Source organism: Sphaeramia orbicularis, chromosome 6 (genome assembly GCF_902148855.1).
Source record: "Sphaeramia orbicularis chromosome 6, fSphaOr1.1, whole genome shotgun sequence".
NCBI lineage: Eukaryota > Metazoa > Chordata > Actinopteri > Kurtiformes > Apogonidae > Sphaeramia > Sphaeramia orbicularis.
This window is the reverse complement of record NC_043962.1, coordinates 16,416,266-16,430,445: the sequence shown is the minus strand read 5'-3', so window position 1 is coordinate 16,430,445 and position 14,180 is coordinate 16,416,266. Positions and strand designations below refer to the sequence as shown.

Here is a 14,180-nt window from a genome sequence, read left to right as displayed (position 1 = left end):
AGGTCCTGGGTTTGATTCCAGCACCAGTCGACAGGGGATGGGACCTTTCTGTGTGGAGTTTGCATGTTCTCTCCGGGTACTCTGGCTTCCTCCCACCATCCAAAGACATGCATTGATTGGTTAAAGGTGGGGTCTGGGATGTTTTTCTGGAGTATTTTTTATTATATTCCTTAAAATCCCCTTCACACCCGGATTACAACTAATTAATTAAATGCTCTAACACAAAAATGTAAAAAAATCAGTCACCTGTGGAACGGGCAGGACTGAAAAAACACCACCCAATCTTTTTGAGCGCCCACTCAAAATGACTGAACGGTGATGTGTCTATCAAACTCAACTGCCATTTGTCCCTCCCCCCTTCCCCCCTCTGCGCGTACCCCTCTTCGCATTCCCAGAGGCTGGAGCGCTTGTACAGGAAGCGAAGCCAGAGCTTGGCTAAATAATCCATATTAGGATGGGAAGTTCACCTGCAAACTCTTTTGTCACTAACATAAACCACAAGGAAATGTAACATTAGTCACATATGTATAAACTGGGGCTGTTCTGGAAGAGTGGGGGTGTTAGAGGAAACTGAGTGAGATATGTATAGATGCGTGAGCTGGAGGTGTCGGAGCCCGAGGTGTACGGGAGCGAAGCAGGGGACGAAGCCTCAGCCGGTGTCGGAGATGGTTCGGCCAGACCGGACTGGACCGGACCATAGACGACGTCGGAGCCCAAGCAGAGCAGAACCTCAGCTGGCGAATTGTTGCTGTGCAGCGCTCGTGAACCCTCGGGAACAAGCATTTCGCGTCCCACTACTCTGGAGGCGTGGCTTCAGAGGGACGTCTGAAGAAAGGGGTTTGGACTTTTGAACTGAGTATTTTCAAAATGTAGCTTGCTCAAACCATTTTTCTAAGATCTCAGAACCCACCTTTAATCTAAAATTGCCTATACAGGGTGGGGAAGCAAAATTTACAATGAACATTTAGTTGTTTTTTCTCAGCAGGCACTACGTCAATTGTTTTGAAACCAAACATATATTGATGTCATAATCATACCTAACACTATTATCCATACCTTTTCAGAAACTTTTGCCCATATGAGTAATCAGGAAAGCAAACGTCAAAGAGTGTGTGATTTGCTGAATGCACTCGTCACACCAAAGGAGATTTCAAAAATAGTTGGAGTGTCCATAAAGACTGTTTATAATGGAAAGAAGAGAATGACTATGAGCAAAACTATTACGAGAAAGTCTGGAAGATACTATTAAAGAAGAATGGGAGAAGTTGTCACCCCAATATTTGAGGAACACTTGCGCAAGTTTCAGGAAGCGTGTGAAGGCAGTTATTGAGAAAGAAGGAGGACACATAGAATAAACACATTTTCTATTATGTCAATTTTCTTGTGGCAAATACATTCTCATGACTTTCAATAAACTAATTGGTCATAAACTGTCTTTCAATCCCTGGCTCAAAATATTGTAAATTTTGCTTCCCCACCCTGTATATGTCAGCCCTTTGATGAACTGGCGAAATGTCCAGGGTGTACCCCGCTTTCACCCATATGTAGCTGGGATAGGCTCCAAGCGACCCCCGTGACTCTAGTGAGAATAAAGCGGGTTCAAAAAATGAATGAAAACGTAGAACAACTTCTCTTGCCTTATGTGCTGTTTTTCCTCCTCTGTTTCCCTCAAATAGGCACAGAACAAACACCTTTTGCGATAGAAATGATTGGAAATGAGCCTAACGTACGGTCCGCCATGCTGGTTTGTTTACATCTACAGTAACTACCACAATTCCTTGCGCTCAGGCAGTTTGGCGTGACTTGCCTGGAACGTTACAAAGTCGTGAGTCGTGGTTTGAAGACTTACGGGCACAAAAACCTGCCAGGAACGCAGCATTAGTACGGATCTGGATGGAAACATGTTCCCGTCCTCTAAGTTTTTGTCTCCGATCACACTCCTCTGCTGTTAAACACATGTAATGACATTATCCCAGTGCAGACAATTTTGGTTTTCTCTGATGTACAATAATACATAACCCTCTAAACCACATATTACGCACAAATTACAGCCTAAGTGTAGCTCTGTTAGACGCAAGAAGAGGTTGCTATGTGACCCCGGCCCCTCTCTCTCTCTCTCTCTCTCTCTCTCTCTCTCTCTCTCTCTCTCCTCGTATCACTCCACTCTAATATCCTGGTGTGTGGCTCCACTTAAACACTGAAGCACCATGGGAATTTCTGGCTCCAGATGCTATGGAGCTGCAAGAAAAAGAAAGCAGTAGGAGAACAAAGGAAAACATCGAAGCCACTTGCCGCTCCTTGCTTGCGTGTAGTCTTCAAAAACCACTGTGTAAAAAGTGTGAGTGTGGCCCGGCTATTTGTCGACTGTGTCTTGTCCTAGGCGAAAAAGCACAAAAGTAAGTGAGAATGACAGTTAGAGCAGGAGCACACGAGTCCAGAAAACTGAGAAAGAAGACAGAAGGAGAAATAGTGCGAGAAGTGGATTGGCAAAGACCGGAGAGGGAAAAATTGGTATGCAGGGCTTAACTTTGGCACATTAGCATTCAGTGACTAGTCACTCTCCACTATGTGTTCACTCTGCTATAAATCAAACGGCATGTTTACAGCAGAGGAGTGAACTGCAGAGGAGTGGGGTGGGGGTGGGGGTGGGTTATTGCTGATGCAAGACACACCATGAGGCCAGACTGTGAACTAAACATTTGATTTGGATTTGATGTGCAGTGCCTACAGACTGACAGGCCACTCTATGCTAACAACATTCAGAAGAACATCTTGATAAGATCGATGGAACTGATAGGTTCACTGGTGTCTGACAGACAACGCAACTTCCTCTGCAGAGAAAGTCTGTCCCTAATTCAAGGCAATGCAATTAGTGATTTCCTCCAGTTCCTATGAGCAAAACCTTTAGTGATACAATCATTTCAGATAGTATCTATGTCTACTCCAAAGAAATATCCACTCGTTAAGACAAGGTTTAACCCATGAAGATCCAGTGCTACTATTGTGGAAGTTCCAAAATATGGGGTTCTCTTTAGTTCTTTTAAAAACATTTTGTCAAAACGTTTTCATCCATCCATCCATCCATCCATTTTGATCAGTTGGGGCCAGGGTTATGTAAGTGTTTGATCCCTGATCCCAGTAGAAGATGAACCTCCCAGTTTTGATATCAAATGACATGAGGTGATTGATTGAATCTGTTTAAGGAACCTGTTGGGACACATCCAAAGGACACATCCAAACAGTTCCAGGAACCTTTGCAGATGTTCCATTTGCATGTTGGTGGGCGGAGTCAGATGGTTCCTCTTATAAATAGGTGTGTTTCATCTGCTTTGGTGTCTCACTGTTCTCCAGAAGGACTTCCTGACGAACCAACTGACAAAACACACCTTCACCAGGTGAGAACACCAGTACTTCACTGACTTTTACAGGATTATTGAGGGCGTGTCCATGTTTTTAACCCTGTGTTTTACTGTGTTGTTTCAAACAGGCTATAGACATGGATCAGATGGAAGTGGCTGCCCTGGGTCAACCTTTCACCCTCGGGATGCTTTATGATGTGAGGACGGATAAGGTCATCCCAGGTCAGTCTGACCATGTACCCTTTAACCCCTGAGTACTGACTGCAGGTCTGCACCTCTACCTGCAGTCAGTACTCAGGGAATACAGGGTTTAATATGTGAACCTTTACCCTAAAGCACAGTTGTCAAACATGTGGCCCGGGGGCCAAATTCGGCCCGCCAAAGGGTCCAGTCCGGCCCCTGGGATGAATTTGTGAAATGCAAAAATTACACTGAAGATATTAACAATCAAGTGTGTTAAAATCATTTTAGGTCATTTCAATCTAAAAATAATGAGACCAGTAAAATACTATCGAAATAAACTGTAAATTATGAAAACTGCAAATTTTTCTTTTTGTTTGTGTAAAAAAAAGTCAAATTACACAAAAATGTGTACGTTTACAGACTAGCCTTTAACAGAAAATGTGAATATCTGAATGTCTTAAGAGAAGTATGTGTAATTTTAATCATTTTCTCCCTGTTATTAAATGTTTTGTTTATTTGTAGATCCACTGTGATCTCTAAGTTGTGATTAACATGTATAAATGATAAACGGCGTAATAAAAATAAATGATAAAAGGCGTAATATTGTTAACCTTGCACTTAATTTACTGAAGAATTTTCAGGTTGTTCATATTTCTTCATGTTATGTTCAAGTACAATTCATAGATGTAAACGTTTTCATTACGGAACTTTCTTTTTTCACTCAAAAGTTCTTATCCTATTATTTATATTATTTGACTGGTCCGGCCCACTTTATATCATATTAGGCTGAATGTGGCCCCTGAACTAAAATGAGTTTGACACCCCTGCCCTAAAGGGTTAATCCTTTAATCCCTGAGTACTGGTTCAAAACAGGTGGAATAACAGAAAAAGACAAAGAGAGGAACTGAAGTTTGACAGTTTTGGACTACATAAGGCACTAGAATGGACATCAATAAGAGATTTAGGATGTTGAACATCAACTGTGAACTGGAACACACGGAACAACAACAAGAATTTGAATTTGGTCCCAGTAGTTTTAGTTTTAATCTCTTTTTTTCAAAGTCAGTCCAGGTGCTTTTTGACACTGTTTAACTCCCTAAAGCCGTTCCACTGAGGAAGAAAAAGAGTAAAATAGACAACAGAAAGAACAAAAACAGCCGAAGTGATCAATAAAATGAACAAAAATAAATAATTGGCCCAGAAAAAAAAGTAACATGAGCCACGTAAGCGACAAACCGAACAAAATTCAATAAAAAGATTATAAAATATATATTTTTTTAAATGTAGAAAAATTAACAAAATAAGCAACTAAATTAACAAAAGCAGCAATATATTTACAAAATAATAAATTCGATTAAAAAAAAAAAAAAATGCAGAAAATTAACTAAAATGGAGTAAAAAGAAAATTAACTAGTTGAATTTGATCCCAGTAGTTTTAGTTCCATGTTCAAAAAAAAAAAAAAAAAAAGAATAAAATAAGCAACAAAATGAACAAAAACAGCCAAAGTGATCAATAAAATTAACAAAAATGAATCATTAACCAAAACATGAACAAAATAAGACAAAATAACAAATAACATGTAGAAAAATAAACAAAATAAGCAACTAAATAAACAAAAATTAATAAAACATGTGTGAAATATTAAGTAACATGACAAATATGCTAAAAAAATTACATAAAATAAAGAGAATAAAAGAAAATAAAATAAGCACCTCGGATTTGAATTTAATCCCAGTGTTTTAGTTTTGGCTTTTTTATTATAAATCAGTCCAGCTGCATTTCAACACTGTTTAACTCCATACAGCAGTCAAAAAAAAAAAAAAAAAAAAAAAAAAAAAAAAAAAGTAGTAAAATAAGCAACAAAATGAACAAAAACAGCCAAAGTGACCAATAAAATGAACAAAAATGAATAATAAAACAACAAAATAAGTAACATGAACAAACTAAGACAAAATAAAAAACAAAATATAGAAAAATAAACAAGCAACTAAATTAACAATAGTAAACAAAATATTTACATAACAATAAATTAGATGAACTACAATGAAGTAAAAATAAAATAAAATAAGCAACTAGTATTTGAATTTGGTCAGAGTAGTTTTAGTTTTGGCTCTTTTTTTCTAAATCAGACCAGCTGCTTTTCGACACCTGTTTAAATCCATAAAATGAAAAAAAAAAGAAAAAGAAGAAGAATGATAAACTAACAATTAATAAGTAACAAAATAAGCCACAAACTAAACAAAATTGAAGAAAAAATAAACTAAATGTAGTAAAATAAACAAAATAAGCAACTAAATTAAATGAAATGAATAAAATATGTATAAAATAATAAGTAACATGACGAATATGCAAATAATTAACTAAAATAAAGAAAAAAAAGAGAATAAAATAAGCAACTAGTATTGTAATATGGTCCCAGTAGTTTTAGTTTTGGTTCTTTTTTTCTAAATCAGTCCAGCTGATTTTTTGACACCTGTTTAACTCCATACAAAAGTTCCACGGTCAAAACTCTGTAAAAAAAAAAAAAAAAAAAAAAAAAAAAAAAAAAAAAAAAAAAAAGGAAAATCACCACAACACTGGAAACAACAGGAAAAACAAAACAAAACAAAAAAAAAAACACAAGGAAACAGTAAAAAAAATAAAAAATAAAAAAATTATATTGAGTTGGTCTAACTTACTGCTCAGTGTTTAACCCCCCTTTCCACAGGGGGTGGGGCTTGAGCTGAGCATGCTCAGATTTCTATGGAAAGAACAAGGTCTATTCTATCAGTACAATTGGAAATCTTTCATTTGTGAATGCAGATAGTGTAAATAATATTTTGAGGAAAAAGCTCCGTTTTTTGATTAAAGTAGTAAATGTATGTAAATGAACCTGGATATTTTCTGAGATCGTAGTGGGAGAAGAAAACCACAGCAGGTTGAAGTTGGACATGTACTGAGACATTGTGCCTTCTGTTTCCTTCAGGACTGACGCTGTGGGACAAACAATCTCTTCAAGACTTCACGACTGTCAAATCCCAGAACAGCAGCAGCTATCACGTCCTGACCTCTGACACCATCGACTCTAAATCTTCTCTCCTGGATGTTCAAGCCGGTCTGAAGGCCAGTTTCATGAGTGGTTTGATCCAAGTTGAAGGTTCTGCCAAATTTCTGAATGACCACAAACAATTCAAGAACCAGAGCTGAGTTACCCTTCAGTACCACGCCACCACCCACTTCGAGCAGCTGTCCATGACCCGCGCTGAAGCCATGAGCAAACTGCAAGATGGATCCATCGAAAAAAGTCCCGCGACTCATGTGGTCACCGGCATCCTGTACGGCACCAACGCCTTCTTTGTGTTCGACAGCCAAAACGTAAACACCAGCAGCCTTCAGGAAGTCGAGGGCGGCATGAAAGCAATGGTGAACAAGATCCCATCCTTCAGTATTGAAGGACACATCAATTTGAGCCTGACTGAAAATGAACAAGCTCTGACCAAAAACATGACCTGCAAGTTCTACGGCGACTTCATTCTTGAGACCAACCCTGCAACCTTTGAAGATGCAGTGAAGACCTATGTAGAGCTGCCCAAGTTGTTGAAAGCCAGCGGGTACAACTCTGTCCCCCTGAAGGTCTGGCTGATGCCACTGGACAAGTTCAACCTAAAAGCTGTTGAGCTGAAGGGTGAGATCAGCTCCGGACTCCTGTGGAAAGCCGAAAACACTCTAGAGCAGTGGTTCTTAACCTGGGTTTGATCGAACCCTAGGGGTTCGGTGAGTCAGTCTCAGGGGTTCAGCGGAGGTCAAGACACACACTCGACTCATTAGTTGGGTGTGTGTGTCGGGCTAGGTCCGTGTATGTAAACAAACGGCTTCGGAGACTCTTTCTCTGATTGATATCCAATATATGCGGTGTATTGTTGTTGCTTACAGCACTACAACACATCCGGAAGTGTTTATAATCTCTTCCACTCGTCTGACGATTAATTATTTGAGTATTTTCCACATCGTTGTTATGACTTTTGCTACTTCCTGTTAACCACGGAGGCAGCCATGTGTAGCGTTTGTTTACATTTTTCGGTCACCGCACTGGTCAGTTACAATCATGTGACAACCGACGCACCGTCGCGGATGGAGAAATCGTATTACGCTAAAGCCGAGCTAGTGCCATAATAAAACAACGATCACAAAAATACTGAAGGAGTATAACGAGAACTTTTTTTTTTGATACACTACATGCAAATATCTTTTTTTTATGTCAAAATTGCGTGGTTCGGAAAGTTTGGAGCGAGATGAAATGAAAACCGGGTTGACCCGACGGCCTACACATACATATACACAACAGCAGAAGTCACACTGATTTGCAGTAAATAGTCATTATTATTGTAGCCTGATGGAAATTAGGTGATGGGTGTGTGTTAAAATGTTAAAAATGATAGATAGCATAAATACAATAAGTTCATTATTGGAATACATAAGGTTAAAAATTAAAACCATTTCAGTGTGGTTGTACTAAAAAAGATCATGTCTTTGTGAAAAGGTATGTAATTTGTTGTAAGTTCATGCACTGTATTGGTTTTGTTCTTTGAGCACAGTGATGTAAATGCACGGTTCATTTTGTGCACCAGTAAAACATATGCCGGTGTCTTGAATTTGAAAAAAATCGTATTGTATTTTTTAATAAAGAAGGGTTCGGTGAATGCGCATATGAAACTGGTGGGGTTCAGTACCGCCAACAAGGTTAAGAACCACTGCTCTAGAGAGTCTGAAGGAAATCAGAATGAGGTGCAACGACTCAATGGTGGACAGAGTGGTCGGGAAACTCCCTCAACTTAAGAAAAATTTGAGTAGTTTCCAAAAACTATGCTGTGACTACACCATGAGCTTTCAAGGCACCATGGAGAAGAAGTTTCCCACCATCCGAGAAGGTCTAGAAGACGCTACCGCTGTGGAAAAACTCTTGGACAACAGAGAAAAGTCCCCATTCAGCGACGAAAACTTAAGGAAGTGGTTGGAAAATATAGAGAACGAAGTCACTGTCATTCAGTCGTGCATGGATATCATCGACGGACCCAACGTGAAGATCACCGCCAGTCACCTGGAGTTGGAACGAGAGGTCGTGGCTGCAGATGTGGACCACGCCCTGTGCTTCGTCTTCACCTCAGTCCAACAAGACGACCCCTACCTCCACACCATGGCCGACAACCTGAAATGGCACGATGCGGATCCGGCCGAAGCCGATCCGCTGTCACAGAACCAGTGGTACTGGTCCCAGGACGTGAGGAGCGCAATCAGGACAAAAGCCAAAGAGTTCAGAGATCTGGCGAAACAGCTGCGATCCACCAGCAGAGTCAAGTTCCTGATCATCATCGTAGAGAACCCCAAATACAAAGGAGCCACCGTCTACCACTTCAAAGAAGGAAACCTGGTCAACGAGGACTTCACCAGACCGGATATGCCCAAGGTCACAACAATCACCGACAGAAATGACTTCATCTGGTGTAAGTGACAGACGACTGAACGATGAATAAGAACCACGTGAATGAGTTTACAATTTCCATAAAAATCCAAGTCAGATCATTATGACAATCAGATGTGGTGCATTTACAGGCACTTCAGAAAGAGGATAATCCATAAACCCTGGTTTAGACTTCTTGGTAGTTCTTCTCAGTTCAAGTGGACTACTGTAGGTCTTTTGAAAACGTTTCGTCAAAACATTTTTAAAAGAGCTAAATTAGTCCAGTTGAACTGAGAAGAATGATGACCTGGACAAACGAGAACCTACAGACACCTGGTTTAGACGATTCAGTCTGTTACTGGCTTTAATATAATCAGATTACTGCTGTTATCTGATTATAAAGATCAGATTAGACTGTTTAAATGATCAATAATAATCCGATAATACCACAAATCAGAATTTGTGCATAAGTAGTGACGTAGAATCAAACTTCCTGTTATTGTCTTTAGCTCATCGTGTTCATTTTTGTTCATTTTATTCATTATTTTATTTTAAAAAATTGTTCCGTTTTGCTCATTTTATTCACTATTTTATAAAAAAAAATTGTTCAGTTTTGCTCATTTTATTCATAACTTTATAAAATTTTTCTTTGGTTTTGTTAATTATTTCATTACTTTATTCCATTTTTGTTCAGTTTTGTTGATTATTTTATTAATTTTTTGTTCAGTTTTGCTCATTTTATTCACTATTCTATAAAAGTTTTGTTCAGTTTTGTTCATTTTATTCATTGTTTTATTAAATATTTTTCAGGTTTTTTTTTTTTTTTTTCATTATTTTGTTCAATTTTTGATCAGTTTTGCTCATTTTATTCATTACTTTATTCAATTTTTCTTTGGTTTTCATTATTTCATTACTTTATTCACCTTTCATTTAGTTTTGCTCATTTTATTCATTATTTCATTCCATTTTTGTTGGTTTTTTTGTTCCTTTTGTCATTATTTTTCTCGAATTTGTTCAGTTTTGTGGATGTAAACAGGGTCAGGGTGCTGTTGGGGGTCAGAGGTCACAGTTGTGGACACTGATAACAGGTTGTGTTGTTGTTTCTCCAACAGATTTCTGTGATCTCACCCTGGACCTGAACACGGCTCATCAAAAACTCCGTCTGTTCGATGGGAACAAGACGGCGACGTGTGGAGGCGAGAATTCGTATCCTCAACGTCCCGACAGGTTTACAGGACCCAAACAGGTCATGTGCAGGGAGGGGCTTAGCGGGCGCCATTACTGGGAGGTGGAGTGGAGCAACGGCAGTAGTGACGATGTCGGCGTCGGTGTGACGTATAACAGCCTGAGCAGAAGTGACAGCTCCCTCGGCTTCGATCCCAAGTCCTCGTACTTCGGCAGCAGGTTTGGGTCGTACTTCCGCACTCACATTGAAGAGCAGCGCGTGTTCGTTCCTTCTGGTGACCTCAGTCGCATCGGTGTGTTCCTGGACTGGCCTGCGGGGACGCTGTCCTTCTACAAAGCAGTCCTCAACACCCTCACCCACCTCCACACCTTCTACGACACCTTCACTGAGCCTGTGTTCACTGGCTTCTGGAACAGCACAGACTCCACCTACGTCACCCTCTGCCCTTTTAACTAAACATACACTTTCATTTGGTGTTTTTCGCTCCAGAAAAGCATCACAGAAGTGGGCGTGGTTAAAACGGCTAGAGTTTAGACCGGCGCTGATTCAGATTTAGATGATTTTTAGCTGATCTGATGATAGGACATGAGCTGTTGTAGAGGCAACGCCTTTGTCATCTTCTTTGGTGGCGTATTCCTCACCATCTTCCTCACCATCTTCTTTACCGTCTTCCTCACCGTCTTCACCGTCTTCCTCACCGTCTTCACCATCTTCCTCACCGTCTTCCTCACCGTCTTCCTCACCGTCTTCACCGTCTTCACCATCTTCACCATCTTCCTCACCGTCTTCACTACCATCTTCCTCACTGTCTTCCTCACTGTCTTCACCGTCTTCCTCACCGTCTTCACCGTCTTCCTCACCGTCTTCACCGTCTTCCTCACCGTCTTCACCGTCTTCCTCACCGTCTTCACCGTCTTCCTCACCGTCTTCCTCACCGTCTTCCTCACCGTCTTCCGTACTGTCTTCACCGTCTTCCTCACTGTCTTCCTTACCGTCTTCCTTACCGTCTTCGTCACCGTCTTCGTCACCGTCTTCGTCACCGTCTTCCTCACCGTCTTCCTCACCGTCTTCCTTACCCTCTTCCTTACCCTCTTCCTTACCCTCTTTGTCACCGTCTTCCTCACCGTCTTCCTCACCGTCTTCCTCACCGTCTTCCTCACCGTCTTCCTCACCATCTTCCTCACCAACTTCCTCACCAACTTCCTCACCGTCTTCCTTACCCTCTTTGTCACCGTCTTCGTCACCATCTTCCTCACCAACTTCATAACCGTCTTCCTCACCGTCTTCCTTACCCTCTTTGTCACCGTCTTCCTCACTATCTTCCTTCCCATCTTTGTCACCGACTCATCACCGTCTTCATAACCGTCTTTCTCACCATCTTCATAACTTTTGTTAAAAAATATACTGACAGCGTTTACCCAATTAACTATTTACATTTATGCTTGCAGAATTATTACTTACACATTTACACATTTAAATATTCTCATTTGCAGTGTACAAGCCGCTAAGATAATGTGTTGAATCTGCCTTTCCAAAAATCACTTACATTTACCAATATAAGTACTGCTAGCTCCTGATTGGTTAGTTCAGTCATGTGATGCAGTAGGTGCCGTGTGTGAAAAGTAAAGCACTGTTCAAGAAGAAATCCATCTTGTCCTGCTGTCTCATTTTATAAAGAATTAACCATTAACCACTAACAAACCCTCATGTTACAAGTAAATGTTTTTGGTTGTTTGGGTTTTTATGGGTTAAAAACACGGAAAGTTACTGTTTTTCCTGCCAAAACTTTCCTGACTATCTGATTGGGTAAATGATTGTATAGCATGTGATTTAATACTTAAAAGTAAAGTAAGTCTGTTGTGGCTGTTTTCAATTACTGGCTGATAAGAGCCTTTCCTCAGGATTGTGTGGGTGTGAGCTGACCCTGCTTGATTAACAGCTCCTTGGCTCTGCTGTTACACCTCTTAAAAGTACAGTCACACCTGATTTCTCAGCCCGTTCATGTGTACGTGGATCGGCTCGGCTACACCACTTACGGCCTCACACACATCACACACAGCTCAGTCGGACTGAACTGTGACATACAAAGTCATGAGGCTGTCCAATGTCTGGGCCGTTTGTGGGAGCGCTGGGACAGACCTCTCATTCAGGAAATACTGGTTGTTTATATTCCTTTTTATTACCGCGCAGTGTACGGAGAAGAAAGGATGTTTTTTGGCCGCAGTAAGTGTAAGGTTAAAAACAGAGGTTAAAGCCAGTTAAACATATCAGTGTAAAAGTTACAGCTGTGTACCATGGATAAACACATGCAGATGCTTGGATATTTTCAGGATAAAATGCAGCATAAGATTGGATTAGTGTTTTTATATTCACATAGATGTTAAAGGGGCCATATTTTGCTAAACCCACTTTTATTAGTCTTTGGTACATTTATTTGTGTATCTGGACCCTAATAGTTCCAAAAGTTTGAATTTGAACCCTTCAGGTGCTGCAAAGCTGTCTTTATATTCATTTAGGCAAAAACCGAGTGGATTTCTACAACCTGTTTTAATTCCTGCTTAACCCTTTAACACCAAACATATCACACTTGATACATGAGTTTTGAAGCCCTCTACATGATCAGTATGATATTTGTTTCCTTGAAAAACCTGATGTATACAATTAGATACATGCAATACATGGATAATCCACCAGAGGGAGGAATTTGTTTACCAGAGGCCTTTCCAGTGACACTACATGATTGTAATAAATGAGGAAGGAGGCAGAACTTTGACAATTTTGAAAAGGAATTACCAATTTGTTAGACATATTTGTGTAATATTATGTTTTTGTTTGTTCAAAATCAGGGGTGCAACCCACCCTGGTTTTCCACTTTTTGAACTTTTACCCTCTGGCAGATGTTTCCGGACACTAAAGGCCAGCACAAACCGTCTAAAAAACAGTTTTTATCCCAGCGCCATAATTACACTGAACACTGCTGGACATTAATTAATTGCGTGGAATGCTGAATGTTGTCCGGAGTATATGGTGATGTTTTATGTGTCTTTTATACTTCTAGTAACACTTTTTTTATGCTGGTTTTTTTTTTTTTTTTTTTTTTTTTAGATATTTATGTTGTCAGGGTTTTTCTTTTATATTTTAGCTTTTATACTCTTTTTTAATATGTCATTTATACTTTTTATGACACCTAGGACGATTGCACTTTTTAAATTTCATTGTATAATGAAAATAAAGACATTCTATTCTATTCTAAAAATAATAATATTTGAGCATTGAGACTTGATGTATCAAACATTGTTCAGACTTTTCAAGAATTTTAGCCCTCCGAAAAGGCTGGACAGGCAGCACACAATGTTACAGCTCGTGTTTATCCTTTTCTTGCTTAATTTATTTTGTTCATCACAGGATTTATCACAGGTCATAAACCTTTAAATAAAAACAAACACATAGAAATTCATAATTACAATGCACTCTTCACACATAAAACACAACAACAAGCAAACAAAGTCATCTCTCACATGACAACCAGACTTAAAAGACAAAACACATTAGACTAACTACAGTGACTGTACTGACTTAGATGTGTCCTTGGAGCATGCGCAAAGCGCACCCCAGCGCCACCGTAGCCTTTTTATGAATGGGAGCCCATGGGCTAATAACTACACATGCTGACCACAACGTAAACAAACCCAAAATGCGCTGCAGCACGACATTGTTACAGATTAAGAATTAAACGTTGTCGCTTACTACGGCGTTTACTATGGCAGTCCCCAGGATCATTAACTTAAAGAATATTTAAGGCAACGTAAGATACGATTAGCATTGATAATTAGCACTCACGCCACAGCCGAACTTCCGCATTCCCGCAACTCATAGTTAAACAACACAAACATTCTTCCACTGTAAAGTAACGCTAACTTAGCATGACAAATGATAACATACACAAGCATCTATTAATGATTAAACACCGTTAGCAGTCTACATTAGCTGATAGCGTTTGTTACATACCAATGG

At 39.7% G+C, this 14,180-nt stretch overlaps 1 pseudogene; it reads left to right on the top strand.

Annotated features, from left to right (window-relative positions):
• The first annotated feature begins 589 nt into the window (after window positions 1-589).
• Window positions 590-10,622, top strand: LOC115421012 (neoverrucotoxin subunit alpha-like; annotated as a pseudogene).
• Window positions 10,623-14,180: the final 3,558 nt, after the last annotated feature.